We start from the raw sequence: 14,746 nt of genomic DNA on the forward strand, positions 1-14,746 counted from the left end.
ACCCAACAGCACATTAAAAGAGTTATACACCATGATCAAGTGTACTTCATGATCAAGGTATACAAGTGTACTTCAACACAAGAAAATCAATTAAGGTAATATATCACATTAACAAATCAAAGGGGAAAAACCACATGATCATCATGATTGATGCAGAAAAGGCATTTGACAACATCTACATCCTTCCTTGTTATAAACACTTCCAAAGATGGGAACAGAAGTAAACTTCCTCAATATAATAAAAGGCATATATGAAAAACCCACAGGTAACATAATACCCAGCAGTGAAAGACTGAAAGTTTCCCTCTAATCTCTGGAACAAGACAAGGATTCCCACTGTCACCACTGTTATTCAACATTGTGCTACAAGTTCTAGCTAGAGCAGTTAGGTAAGAAAAAGAAATAAAAGGCATCCAAATTGGAAAGGAAGAAGTAGAACTTTTGCTTTTTGCAGATGACATGATTCTATATTTGGAAAGTCCCAAAAAACCTAAAAGAAAGCTAGGAGAGCTAATAAATGAGTTCTGCAAAGTGGTAGGATACAAGACTAACATGTAAAAATCAGCAGTGTTTCTATACACCAGTAACGAGCGATCTGACGAGGAAATCAAGAAAAAAATTTCCATTTATGATTGCAACTAACCAAGGATGCAAAGGACTTATACATAGAAAACTATGAAACATTGCTAAAAGAAATCAAAGAAGACTGAAATAAATGGAAGGACATTGTGTGTTCATGGATTGGAAGACTAAATACCATTAAGATGTCAATTCTACCCAAATTGATTCACAAATTCAATACAATTCCAATCAAAATTCTAACAGCCCGCTTTGCAGAAATGGAAAAGCCAATTATCAGATTTATTTGGAAGGATAAGGGGCACCAAATAGCCAAAAACAGCTTTAAAAAGAAGAAGTTGGAGGACTCACACTTCCTGATGTTAAAGCATATTACATAGCTTCAGTCGACAAAACAGCATGGTACTGGCATAAAGACAGATCTATCGACCAAAAGAATTGAATTGAGAGTTCAGAAACAGATCCTCCCACCTATGGCCAATTGATATTGATAAGGCTGCCAAGCCCACTCAACTGGGACAGTTGAATAGTCTATTCAGCAAATGGTGCTGGGAGAACTGGATATCCATAGCAAAAAGAATGAAAGATGACTGCTATCTCATATCTTGTACAAAAATTAACTCAAGCTTGGTCAATGACCTAAATATAAGATCCAGGACTATAAAAATCCTAGAAGAAAATGTAGGGAAGCATCTTCAACATCTTGTATTAGGCAATAGTTTCTTAGACTTTATACCCAAAGCACCAGAAATGAAAGAAAAAATAGATAAATGGGATCTCCTCAAAATTAAAAACTTTTGCACTTCAAAGGACTTTATCAAGAAAGTGAAAAGGCAGCCTACTCAATGGGAGAAAATATTTGGAAACCAAAAATCCAATAAGGGTTTTATATCTAGACTATATAAAGATATCCTACAACTCAACAATAAGACAACCAACCTAATTTAAAAATGGGCAAAAGACTTGAATAGACATTTTTCCAGCGAGGAAATAGAAATGGCTTAAAAGCACAGGAAAAGATGCTCAACATCACTAGGTATTAGGGAAATGCAAATCAAAACCACAATGAGATATCATTTTACACCTACTAGAATGGCCACTATTTAAGAAAACAGAAAACTACAAATTTAGGAGACTTAATCATTGTTGGTGAGAACAAAAAATAGTGAAGCTGCTGTGGAAGACAGTTTGGCAGTTCCTCATGCTCTGTGAATCCTGTTACTAGGTATATACCGAGAAGAATGAAAGCAGGGACACGAACAGGCATTCACACACCGCACTGATGTTCATAGGGACATTATTCACAATTATTAAAAGATGAAAGTAACCCAAGTGTCCACCAACCCAAGAATGGATAAAGAAAATGTGGTATATACATAACAATGGGATATTATTTAGCTGTAAGAAGGAAAGAAGTCCTGATGCATGCAACAACATGGATGAACTTTGAGGACATTATGTTGAGTGAAATCAGCCAGCCACAAAAGGAGAGATATTTTATGATCTCACTAATAGGAACAATTACAATAAGCAAACTCATAGAGTTAGAATCTAGAATATAGGTTACAAGGAGAAGAACAGGGATAAAGAGTAGGGAGCTAAACCTTAATTTGTGTAGAATTTTTATTTAGGTTTATTGCAAATGCTTGGAAATGGATAGTGGTGATGGTAAAACATTATTGTGAATGTAATTAACAGCACTGAATTATGAGGGTGAATGTGATTGAAAGGGGAAGTTTTGGGTTGTACATGTTACTAGAAGAAAAGATAGAGGATAAAATATGGGACTATATTACACAGTGAGCCCTGCTGTGGAGGATGACTGTGGTTAATGGTACAAATATAAGAATGTTTTTTCATGAGCTGTAACAAATGGATGACACTATTTCAAAGTGTTAATAACAGGGTGCAAAATGAGAAAAAATACACCTAAAGCAAACTACAGACTTCAGTTAACAATATTTTTATATTCTTTCATCAGTTGTAACAAAGGTATCACACTAATACAAAGTGTCAACAATAGGGGGGTATATGGGAACATTGTATTTTTTACTTGACTTTTATGTAAACCTACAACTTCTCTAATTAAAAAAATAATTTTAAAAAATTATGCTAAGTGAAAGAAATCAGACACAAACTACTATTTACGATATGATTCCATTTATATAAAATGTAAATATAAATAAATCTATAGAGATAGAATTAGAGTTGTGGTTATATAGGGCTGGGGAAGGATAGATGGATTGAAGATGACTGCCAAAGGGTATGGGGTTTTTCTTTTTGGAGTAATGAAAATGTTCTAAAATTGATTGTGGTGATGAATGCGCAACTCTGTGATTATACTAAAAGCCAATGATTGTATACTTTGGATGGATAGTATGGTATGTGAATATATCTCAATAAAAATGTTTTTAAAAAAAGAAAGCAACAACTAAAGAGACAATAAAAATTAAAGGTAATACATGATCTTGAATGGGATCTAACAAGGAAAAGAGAAGATTCAAAAGGACATTATTGAGACATACAAAAAAATGGAATATAGACTGTAAAACTTATACCAATGTTAAATTTCTTGAACTTGCTAACTGCACTTAAGGTAGATATATAAATGAATATCCTTGTTCTTAGGAAAAATACATGGCAGCATTAAGTGCCCAAGGAGCACGATGCATACAACCTACCTTGTGTTCAGAAATGAATTATAAATAGATAGATACAAAGATGAATAGATGGAGTGATAGAACGATGTACAGATAGCTAGAATGACACGGCAAATATGGAAAGATGTTAAAATTGGTGGCTCTGTGTATCTGTGGGTCAGGTGTATGTTGAAGTTCTTTATGTTGTATTATTTTTGTAACTGTCCTGTAAGTTTCAAAGTATTTCAAAATAAATTAAAAAAAAAAATTAAAACTAATTACTGGTAAACTGTAAGTTTTTCCTAATGTCTTTCCAGAAATTTTAAGTATTCATTTAAGGGCTATGACTTTTTGGTCAATTAATTTATCATTGAAGACTTCTAGTATCAGTTTTTTTTCCTTCTGTTTCTCATAGTTGTATACACCAGTATGAGTATCAGGTTCCTCAAAGGAAAGGACTGTGGCTATTGGTTTGCATACTTATACAATGATTTGATTCAGCACTTTTGGTGTGAATGGATATAGATTGCTACCTAAATGTGAAATATATGATTCCGCAGTCATCTTTTATTGGAAGGAAAACACAGTTAAAACAGTTACGGGCACTGAAGTAAGTCAGCTTGGGTTGAAATCCTAGCTCTGCCATTTAATAACTGAGTCTTGTTTTCCTCATTTTTATGATAAGGACAATAACACCTACTGTGAGAAATGTGAGAATAACATTAGAGTGGGGGGAAAGCATATTAGAAACAAGATAATAAGTAAAATATATAGCTGTTAGATGGTAGACAGCTGTTAGAGATAAATTGCAATTTTAGACAGGGCAGAGGCTGCATTGTGAAGGTAGCATTTGAATAAAGACCAGAAACTGGAAAGGGAGACAGCCAAGTGGATATCTGAGAAAAGAGCATTCCAGCAGAGTAAAAGGAAACTGCCAAAGCTCTGCAGCAGAGGTGGTGCCTGTCCTCAGAACAGTAGTTCTCAACGTGGGCCAGGAATAGTAGCATTGGCAGCACTTGTGAACTTGTTAGAACTACAATTTCATGGGCCCCATACTAGCCTACTAAATCATAATCTTCCGGCACTGGTTCCCACAAAAACTGTTTCAACCGGTTCTCAGGCGACTCTTTCGCACGTTAAAGTTTGGGAACCACTGTTCTATAAGAAACACACAGGCTTTGGAAGTAGAGAGTCCTTGCTCTGGTCCACTCTTGACCTTGATTCAATGGTTCTCAACCTTTAGTGCACATCAGAATCACCTGGAGGGCGTGTCAAAACCCAGATTATTGGGAACCACCCTCAAGAGTTTCTGATTCAGTACGTCTGGGATGGGAGCGTGGAGCTGAGAGTCTGTATTTCTAGCAAGTTCCCAGGTAATGCTGATGCAGGTCCTGGGAACATACTTTGAGAATCACTGTGGGTGATTGCAAGGAGACCAGTGTGGCTGGAAGGAGTCCTATCAGGGGGAGGCAAGTAGTAGATAAGGCCAAGTAAAGGAAAAGGAGCACATTACGTAGACCCCACAGGAGTCTTCGCTTTTATTCTGCAATGGTCAATGGAGACTAGCAATCTGCCTTCAGTTTTAAAAGGACCATTCTGACTGCTGAGTTAAGGAGGATACAGAGGGGCAAGGGAAGCAGCAGAGACCAGTTAGGAAGCTATGGCAGTATACAGGAGAGAAGCCGGTAGCTTGGCCATGTTAGGGGTGACAGTGGAAGTGATGAGTAGTGGTGGATTCTGTATATATTTTCAAGGAAAAGCCTACAGAATTTGCTAATGAATTACATATGGGCTGTGTGAAGGAATGGATGTTTTCAAGATAACTGGCAATGCATGTAAATTGCCTGATACACAGTATGTGCTCGGTAAAGGAAGCGTTTTAAAAATTACTGTTGTAACGTTCAACCTTTAGAAAGCAGAAGTACCTAGGAGGGAATAAGAGCAAAAGCTCAGGTGGCCTGGATGGTCCGTGCCTGAGGACCCATCCCTCAGGTCTCACTAAACCCTCTCCTTGAAAGAGGAAAATATATATATATATTTTTTTAAAAACGGGAAAATAAAACCCCAGCACTTACCTGCTGCTTTTTCTCCTTTCCCTCCATGAGTCCGCCAAGGCCTGACAAGAGGCAACGAGGAGCCTCACGAGAAGAGCAAAGAAAGAGCCCCGCGGGGAAAAGCGCGCAGAGAGCGCGACGACTGTGACTCCAGTGTTGCTAAGCGACCGCAGGCTCCGGGCGCGCAGCCTGGGAGAAGGGCGTGGCCGCGGGTGCCCGAACGCGCAGGCGCAATAACCCCGCCGGCTCAATAACCCCAGGTGGCGCGGCGGCCGGAGGTTGAAGCAGCGCCCTGGGGGTGTTTGGGCCCTCGGGTTTCCGCGCCCTGCCGTCGGATTCGGACCTGCCCTTTCCTCTTTTGGGCTGGGTGCGGTATTTACGCGCCGACCTCGTCCTTGGACATCAGCTAGGGACCCTTCTTGGAGCCTCCCGCGCGGGCCTCGGCTGCGGTGCCCTCGTCTCCGCAGCGCCCGTGCTTCCAGGGCCCTGCAGGGCGTCGCCTGGCACTGCCCGTAGCTGCCCGAGCTGGCTTCCCATTTGCTCGCAGGCAGAGAAACTTGTTTTCTCGCGACCCAGTGAATCCTGTACAAGTCATGTTTCGCTGCTCCTGGACTTCTGAGCCTTTGTGTGAGAAAACTTGGCTGTCACTCTAGTCCATGATATCTGACAAATTCTCCTTCCCCAATTTGGAGACACGCATTAAAATAGAGCAAGGAAACTCTCATCTCCCGCAAATGAGGCTCCCCGTGGTATGTGTGTATCTGTTCAAGACTGAAGGGAGTTCAGAATCGGTGGAGGGGACTGTAGGCTTAGGGAAGGGGCAGGAGCTTGTAGAAGTAGCACTTCTTCAAAAAAAGAGCTCCTGGGAAAAACAGTTGATGTTTTGCGTCCACCTTCCGGCCCTGGAATTTCTTACCTCATTTCACCATTGCTTCCCAGTTTCCACTCCCAGAGCCAAACGTCTTTGGCTATCTGTCAGGGTAACTTAGGCGTTTCACTGGATAATGGGAGGTAAAGCCCTTACTGAGGTGAATTTTGATGTTTATCAAGATATGTGTGTGCATGTTTTGTAATTTGGAGTCACTGTTAGTGAGCATGTATATTTATATTTTATTTAAATTTATCTTGGAGGAACGTAGGACAACTGAAGATGGTCCTAGGACTCATTTTACATATGTGAGCATGGAAATGTGGGACCTAGTTCCTTAGATAAATGAATGTGGACGTTGTTGAAAAGACTGGAGTATGTGTGAATGTGTGGTTGTATTTGTGTTTGGAGAGTGAGGAGTGGGTAAAGAAGTATGGGGAGGATGGATTGAAAATAAGAAAGTAGGAGGAACTTTCCTTTGTTGAATTCCAGCTTGAGAGCCAGCATTTGTTAGGCACAGTATTAAAAACAATTACCTGTTTTTGTCCTAACCATCAAGCTGTGAATAGGAGCCTAGGCTCTGGGGGCAGTCAGGATTCCCCACTCCAACTTATTAGCTGATTCACTTGGGAAAATGATCTACCTCTCTTAGCCTCAATGTCTTCATCCACAAAATGGGAAAATACCTATGTTGTGAAGTTGAGGTGAATTCATACAGGCAGAGTACTGAGAGCAGTGCCTGGCACCCTTAGAGTGAGTGCTTGGTCATTATTAGCTTTTACTTTTATTAAGCAATTTGATCTGTACATGCTGCCATATGTCCTTAAGGCTTAGTCTGTCCCTCTTCTTTCTCTCCAATTTCTATTTCAAACCTTCACCCATGTCTTAAAGCTTCAGAACCACCCTCAGGGACAATCTCAACTGCCTGATGAAAAGCAATAAAGAACATTCTAAACTTTCTCCATCTCAAACCTACAAATTAATCTGCATCCATACAAGTTGACAGGTTGTTTGGCTCTATGTTGAGTAGTATACTATTTGTCTAAAATTTAAATAAACTTATGTCAGTCTCTTTACAATTCTTTGTTAAGCAGTTCGTATATGTCTAAAATTTAATCAAGGGCTATGAGAAATATTTAAAAAAAAGAAATAGTGCTTACCACAAAGGAATCACAATTTAGTTAGGGACACAAGACATATACCCAGGAGAAATTGCAAACTGAACAGCAACAATACATAACAATGCTATACAGTGGTACCTAAGTACTCGTTAATTGGTTCCAGGAAGCATGATGAGTAACAAAAATGGTACCAAACAAATGTTTCCTATAAGGAATAATGTGAATAAATTTAATGCATTCCCAAACCAAAGGCAATGCACATTTTAAAGGCAATATGTAAAAAGGTATTGTTATGTATCATTACTTTACATGAAAAATAAACCTAAAAACTAATACTTAGATTAAATAAAATAACAACTTCACTTTACCTGTACTGAGAAGAGTCCACGGCCTGATGGGATGGTGCGAGGAGAGTGGTGAGGAGGAGAGGTTGCATGGAGTGCTGCTTGGAAGGAGAGTCCCCTCCACTAGAACATCAGGCTCTTGCACCTCAGGTGTTCTTTCTCTCTTCTCCCTTTTTTCAACTTGCACCACAGGCTCTGACACACTCTTTGTCACCTTCACTAAAAACTTATCCAGTGAAGGCTGCTTCTGTCTTCTTTTCAGAATTCCTTGAAATTGTGAAATTGTTTGGTCATTCAATAAATTCACATTTCTGCTTGTCAGAGCATTGTCTGGATGGTACTTCTCCAGAGAGTTTTGAACTTCTGCCCATTCTGCACACATTTCTTTTATCAAGGAATTGGGGACATCCTCCCTTATCTCCTCCTCACCTGAAGAAATCTCTTCAGCCACATCTTGTTGCTGCGCCTTCTGTAGTTCCTGCAGCTCCTCAGCACTATCACCACTGCTCATTTTCTTAGGACCCATGATGGAAAAAAAAGGACAATAATACACAAAATGACCGCAGAAGCTAAGATAAGGCTGCAAGGGAATGTGCACAGGGCATGAACTACTGTGTGACTAATGCGTGAAGCTTTGTTTTGGCTGGAAAGGGTAGCGAGTCACAAGGCAACCAATGCTTGCGTGTTGACTACCAAACGAGGAGAACCAGGACAAAATTTTCACGTCAAAATGCGTTGAGAACCCAATTCGATAACTTTCAGAGCAGTCGAGTACCAAGGTACCACTGTATAACTGATAGTTACACATGGTAAATTTCAGTTATTCTATTGGAAAATTTATCTCTGAAAATCAATGAACACACTAAGCTAAATAACACATATAATTTTCTCATTTGTGTTAGGTAGTTTGGATAATTGTCAACAAAAAAATAATTCAGAGTAATTTACTAATGTTGTGCAAGTTAAAAATACCAGTGCTACTTACTTGAGCTAGAACACCATATGTGAGGGAACACAATGGGATAGAAATTGCTTATCCAAAATGTTATAGATGCAGAAAATTGTCAACATTTCTTATTGAGCCACAGCAAAATGCCAAAAATAATGAACTGTACAGTTGTATAGCCTGATAGGAAAGCTGAGGCTCAGGAAGCTCCATCTTCTCTCAGTTCTTAAGTGATGCACCTACACAGGTGAGGCTCTCAAAAGTATGGCATAAACCAAGGGTATCCCTAATTCTGTCTTTGTAAAAAACAGATAATTTATTTGCCTTACATTCACATGTTTTAAGTATTAAATGAGAAAATACATGCAGAGGATTTATCCTGGCACATAAGTAAGCCCTCATTAAAAGTAAGATGTTAGTATTACTATTTTCAAAACTAGTAGGGTAGAAGGTACATCAACTGTGTGCATTACATCTTTATTTCATTACCTTAGACTATAACAGTTTTATCAAGCCAAAACATACATTAATTTGTGGACAACAGGAAGTAGAAATGTTAGTGGTAGTCTTACCTGTCCTTAAAGATGGATAGGTCCACATGAATTACATATCTTAAAGGGACCCTAATTGTCCTCTGGTCTAAACTCAAAGCTGTTTGATCTGCATCACACTTGTAAGAAAGAGGTATTACAAAACAAACAAGTATGAGGTGTTACATTTCCTAAAAGGTGAAAATCTCTAGTATAAATCATAAAGATTGCTTCCAATATAAATGATCCTGGTAGGTAGGCATGTTTATATTTGTTCATACAGTTGTATAAGTAACAATCTTAAACTCTTATAAGATCCTTTGATATAACTAAAAAAAATAAGTCTGGGCTACTTGAAAATCATTGTTAGAAATCACTAGTTTGAAAATTCACCTGATTGAAGTAAGAAGCCTGTGTTTTATGAATTTGGAAGGCTCTAGCCACCTCTATGATTTATGACTCAAGGTTCATTTTGAAATAATTCAGCCTGCAAAGGAGCTGTATAACCAGAGGATGAATGAAAAGCTGATCTCAAGTGGAGAGAACAGTGAAGGACCATTATACCACTACAGAGTCTTAAATAGAGTGATCATGCAGTAAAGATTGGTTGAATGAATAGCTATGGACATATAGCTTCCTGAGGCGAGAACATTACAAGATAAAACATGATTGGGGTATTAACATTCCCAGGTGGTCAGGAATCACTAGTCTAAGCTGTCTAGTTCTGTTGTTTTTTTATGTCTTCTAGCTTCTTTTTTCTGGCTATTTTCGCTTTTCTACATGAATTAAATTCTAGAGATGTGATCATCTTTTCTGCAGCTCATTACCACATCATTTTATCTAATTGTTGAGCAATCCAATAAACATTGAGCACCTTCTATGTTCTGGCCTATTCTCACTAGATTTCATTATTCACGTCTTGTTCCCAGCATCTAGAAAAGTACCTTGCAAACAATTGGCACTCTGAATAAGATATTCTTCCTTATATCCTATAAAATATATCCTACTTTTAAATTTAAAGTGTTTTTTTATGGACTCAGATAATAACTGTTCAGTATACTCCTTAGAGAATCTCAGATTTAAAATGGTAATTAAAACCTCCTTTTGAGCTAAATAACCTAAGTTCTTTATTTTCCACCCATAAAATCTAATTTTGATCCGTTTGATGACACAAATTGCCATTCTCTCTACTTTCCCTAGGGAAGAACTAATATTCATTGAACTTTGGAGGGTTTAAATCCTAGCTATGTTATTAACAGCTCTGTGACTCTGGGCAAGTTATTTAATTTCTTCAAGCTTCATATTTTGAACACATCTCTTGCTAATCTTTAAAATAAATAAGAAACCAAAGAATTAGGGATAACAGAACTTATCTTGTAGGGTTGTTATATTAAATATGATAATATATGTGAAGCACCTGGCACAAAATAGGCATTCAGAAGTATTATTTCCTGTCACCCCTTTCCTCATCCCCTTCCATTACCAAAACTATGGTCACCCAGCCAGAAGGTGATAGAGCCAGGCTTTTTTAGATCAGTCTGCCACTTTTTAAAATATATACATACCTCATTGCCTCTGCTTCTAATTTCTCTACCTCTTGTCTTAAACCATGGTGATAAAAATGGAACATAAAATTCTAAATAGGTTCTTCCAAAGGTAGACTAAACTGAAAAGATTAGACAAACTATGGTGTAAGAGTGGGTAAAATAACTAGAACAAGTAAAATCGACACATGTAATAGGAGTTCAATGGCTGCGATTGTAGGGGATAACATGATAGTCACTCAGTGGTGGGAGGGATGTCAAAAGTGAAAGTGTGTTTCATCTATTTGTAAAATGTCACCAAGAATAACGCATTCTCACAGATGAGCAGCAGTTAGCGCTGATGTTTAGTTCCATGGTTGATAAAACATGGTTACAAAGTAAGAATAATCACAAATCACCCCGACTCCTATTCATGACTGCACGTGGTGTTCCAATTTTGAAACTATGCCACTGAATTGGTAACAATGGTAATTATTATGATATGGATGGGTAAACCCATGATAAAATGTGAAGAGTTAGAAGATGACTTAAGATTCCATTTAAAGAAAAGTGAGGGTTTTGACCTAAAAGTTAGAATATACCTAAAAAGAAATCACTGTTGAGGTTTTCAGTAGGGAAGTCCAACAATTTTAATTAGTAAAGGTTAGGTTAGGTTACCTCAGATACCTCCTAGGGAACTGTGTCATTCTTTTCAGAAGGTTGTGGCAAATAAAGTCTTTGCTAGTCATCACTTTTAAACTATTATTCTAACCTATCCTTTTTCCCTTATGTAATTATAATGGTATTATATGCTTCGAGTTATAATTATTTCAGCATTTATAAGCTCTTCAAGAGTTTGGAAACTTAGCCATGTCTTTTATCCTCTTATGGTAAGCCTGGAAGCAAGCTATTTACCTGATTTAAGTTCCCCTCTTTCTTGCTTTCTCTGCCAACCTCTGAGGTGCTAATAATGGGTTGTAAGATTCAGGAAAAGAAAATATATTTTAACATAAATTAAGTGATATTAGAAAGAAATCTGGCAATTCTGCAATTTTTGTGATGCAGCAAATAGATGAGGGAAGCATCACAGTCTTTGTTTCCTGGATCCTGGGTAGCCAACCTCATGGGAAGTGTGGGGAAGCCTTGCAAACCACTGTTGTCAAAGGTAATGAGCCACTGCTGTGAGCGAAGGTGTCAGAAGCTCAGATCTGGGACCTGCTCTTCTGCTTGCTATCCTCAAGACTCTGGGCAATCTGCCCTCTCTGAGGCTCTGGGACCTTATCCATATGCTGGCATACTGACATCTACCTACCAAAATCAGAAAGGTCTAAGCAGCGGTTACATGCAAAAGGGTTTTGTTAAACTGCCCTCTTTTAGCAAGTGAGAAGCATCATCTTTATTAAATGCAACAGTTGGGCCATGCTAATGTCCTAACCATACCCTCTTGGGGTTAGTTTCACAGGAGAACGCAACTCCCTGCATGCAAAATTACAGTTTCCATCAACATGCACCTTGGTAACAGACTTCTCTGCAAAACTTTTATGTATTTACTTTCAAGTACAAGCTAATTTTTGGAAGTGAGTTCTGTTTTCTTAGCGACTCTAGTTGTAAGTCAAATGAGATAAAGGCCTCTGAAAATTTCCTTCAGTGCATGAAGTTGAAATTATTTAGTCAGAAAAATGGTGATCAGTCTCTAGCAATGCCGAACTACTGGCTGTTGTTATCCCTTTCCACCCCCATCCCTTAGGTCCCCCCCCCACGAGAGCTTTTCTGCCCTTTATTAATATAAAGACCGTCCCCAGTTCTTCAGGCGTGTACTTAAGGACTCTCAGTCACAGGTTAAACTTGGATGGCTTCTTCCAAAGTATAGCAGCCCCTACCCTTAATGTAAAAATCTCCTCTCTCTTCCCTGTACCCTTCGATATGCCCCATCTGGTACTGTCGTGTATAACTCATCCACCCAAGAAGGTTCAAGTGAGCTTTCTTTATGAGTTAGCTTTTTTAAAAGACAAGCATTTTTATATATAAATATGAAAAATAATAGTTAATATGTTTTTACAAATTACCAGCCCCCTCTCTCCCAGATTCTGATATGTTGCTCCCTGGGGGCAGGAGTTGTGGGGTTTTCAAGTGTTGAGACCAGTTGAGACCCCTGCTTGATAATAACTGAAATAGATTACCATCTTTTATTTAATTTTTTCTTGTTCTTTAAAATGCCTAATTAATTCCAACAAAGATAATGTGTTGTCATCCAAAATATATGTAAATTTAAAAGTTCTTATGAAAGTTTAATATACTGTTAAGATGTTATCTGGTCTCTATGACACACTTTTTAAAATTGCTGTGCCTTTACTTCTCTTGCTTTCTACCCATTCATGAACACTTACTTTTCAATCATTATCTATAACATTTTTCATCCAGTAATAGAATTTAGTTATGTAGTCATCATTGAGCAATATTGACTAGTGTGGTTCATCTTATGCAGCTAGAAGATGGTGCCAGCAAAATGTGATTTTCTTATAATAAAGAGAGCTGGGAGGGGAACTACCAAAGGGTATCAGGATAATAAAAGTGATGTATTGGTGCCACTTCTGGGAATGTATTTTTCTGAAATCACTTAGCCTTTCTATGTGTAGAGAGACACAGACTTTTTTTTCAATTCTGGTTTTGTAAGAAATGTCTATTTTATTTTTTCTAAATAAAATTGAGCCTGCTTCAAGTCCCATTCTATCTGGGAGGTGGGAAGTTAAATCTTGGTCAACACTGGTGTTTTGAACTCTCTATGCACAGAACATTCAGAAAGGACCTCTCAGGTCTCCAATGCATACCATGACTACTGCCCAATTCACCATGGTCTCTTGTAGTCAGGGATGCTTTGCAACTCACTGGGGGGCAGGAATCTTGCTAAGGTTGGGAGCCCCTGGGATCCAGCATCAGGCCTTCTGGGTGTACCTGTCTCAGGGTTAGCCATCCGCAAAGGTTCCGCTAGGAAGAAAGGGCAGGCCTCCATTACTTGGGAGAATCTACAACTTTTGGTCCCTTTCTAAAGTTTTGGATAATCTCCTTGGCCTCTTGACTCTCACTACTTTTACTTCCCTTTTTCCCACTAAATGCCCAGTGTTAGTCTTTCTCCTTAACCCATAGTACAACACTCTTTGTAAAATGAAACTTTGGAAGAAAAGTTGTCTTCAGTGGGACCTGCCACCAAAACCTTCCCTGAGGAAATGAACACAAACATTCGTCTACCTTTCTTAAACCAGGTGGCAAAATACAAGAAGAGCAAAGTGCAAATTAACATCTCAATAGATTATAGTATAATATTTAACATGGGGATGGTATTAAAGTGATGGGAATTTTTTTTATTCCTTTCAGTATATTAGGAAAGCATAAAAGAACTTTGTCATTCTCTAATATTGTGTTGTCTTATGTACATTTGAAATCAATATTATCATCATTCAGGAATTTAACCTTTCAAGTGAATAAACTCATTCCACCCTTTACCTCTTCCTCTTAATTCTGATCTTACCAGGTAGAGGAGAAAGATCTGAATTCTTCCTCCATGCCAAGGAATATAACGATGGAGACTTGTTCCAGAAGCAGAATGGTGGTTTCCAACCTGTACACTGAAGGGTTTTGAAGTTGTCTAAAGAAGACTAGATGCAGGAGGGAAGGGAGACAATGTGTGCAGGACTCCTGGGGCTTCCATCCCCATTTCAGTTGCACAAAGTCATGCTTTTCTTTTTCACTTGTTCAATGTATTCAACTCCATGTAAATTTTGTTTTAATGAAGGGTTCCATTGCTATAAAAATCTGGAAATCACTGAAGAACATATGCAGGTATACACTTACAATATTTGACATTTCCCAGTATTTTGAGTTAAAGGTCTTCCCTTTCCAATGTATAATTCTGAACTACAGAATCAGACATTCCCCTTAAAATGCTTCATTGCTTCATTATTGTTTAATTTTTGGAGCAAAAATTGGAATAAAGACCTCCAAAGGATAGGCTGAGTCTGTGGACAATGATGATCCACTTTCGACAATGATGATCCACTTTGACTCTGAGTTCCCTTTTGGGGTAATATGATGATGATTATCCACTTTAGACTCTCCGTTCTCTTTTGGGATAATACAACATTGAT

Source organism: Choloepus didactylus, chromosome 17 (assembly GCF_015220235.1).
Source record: "Choloepus didactylus isolate mChoDid1 chromosome 17, mChoDid1.pri, whole genome shotgun sequence".
Taxonomy (NCBI): domain Eukaryota; kingdom Metazoa; phylum Chordata; class Mammalia; order Pilosa; family Megalonychidae; genus Choloepus; species Choloepus didactylus.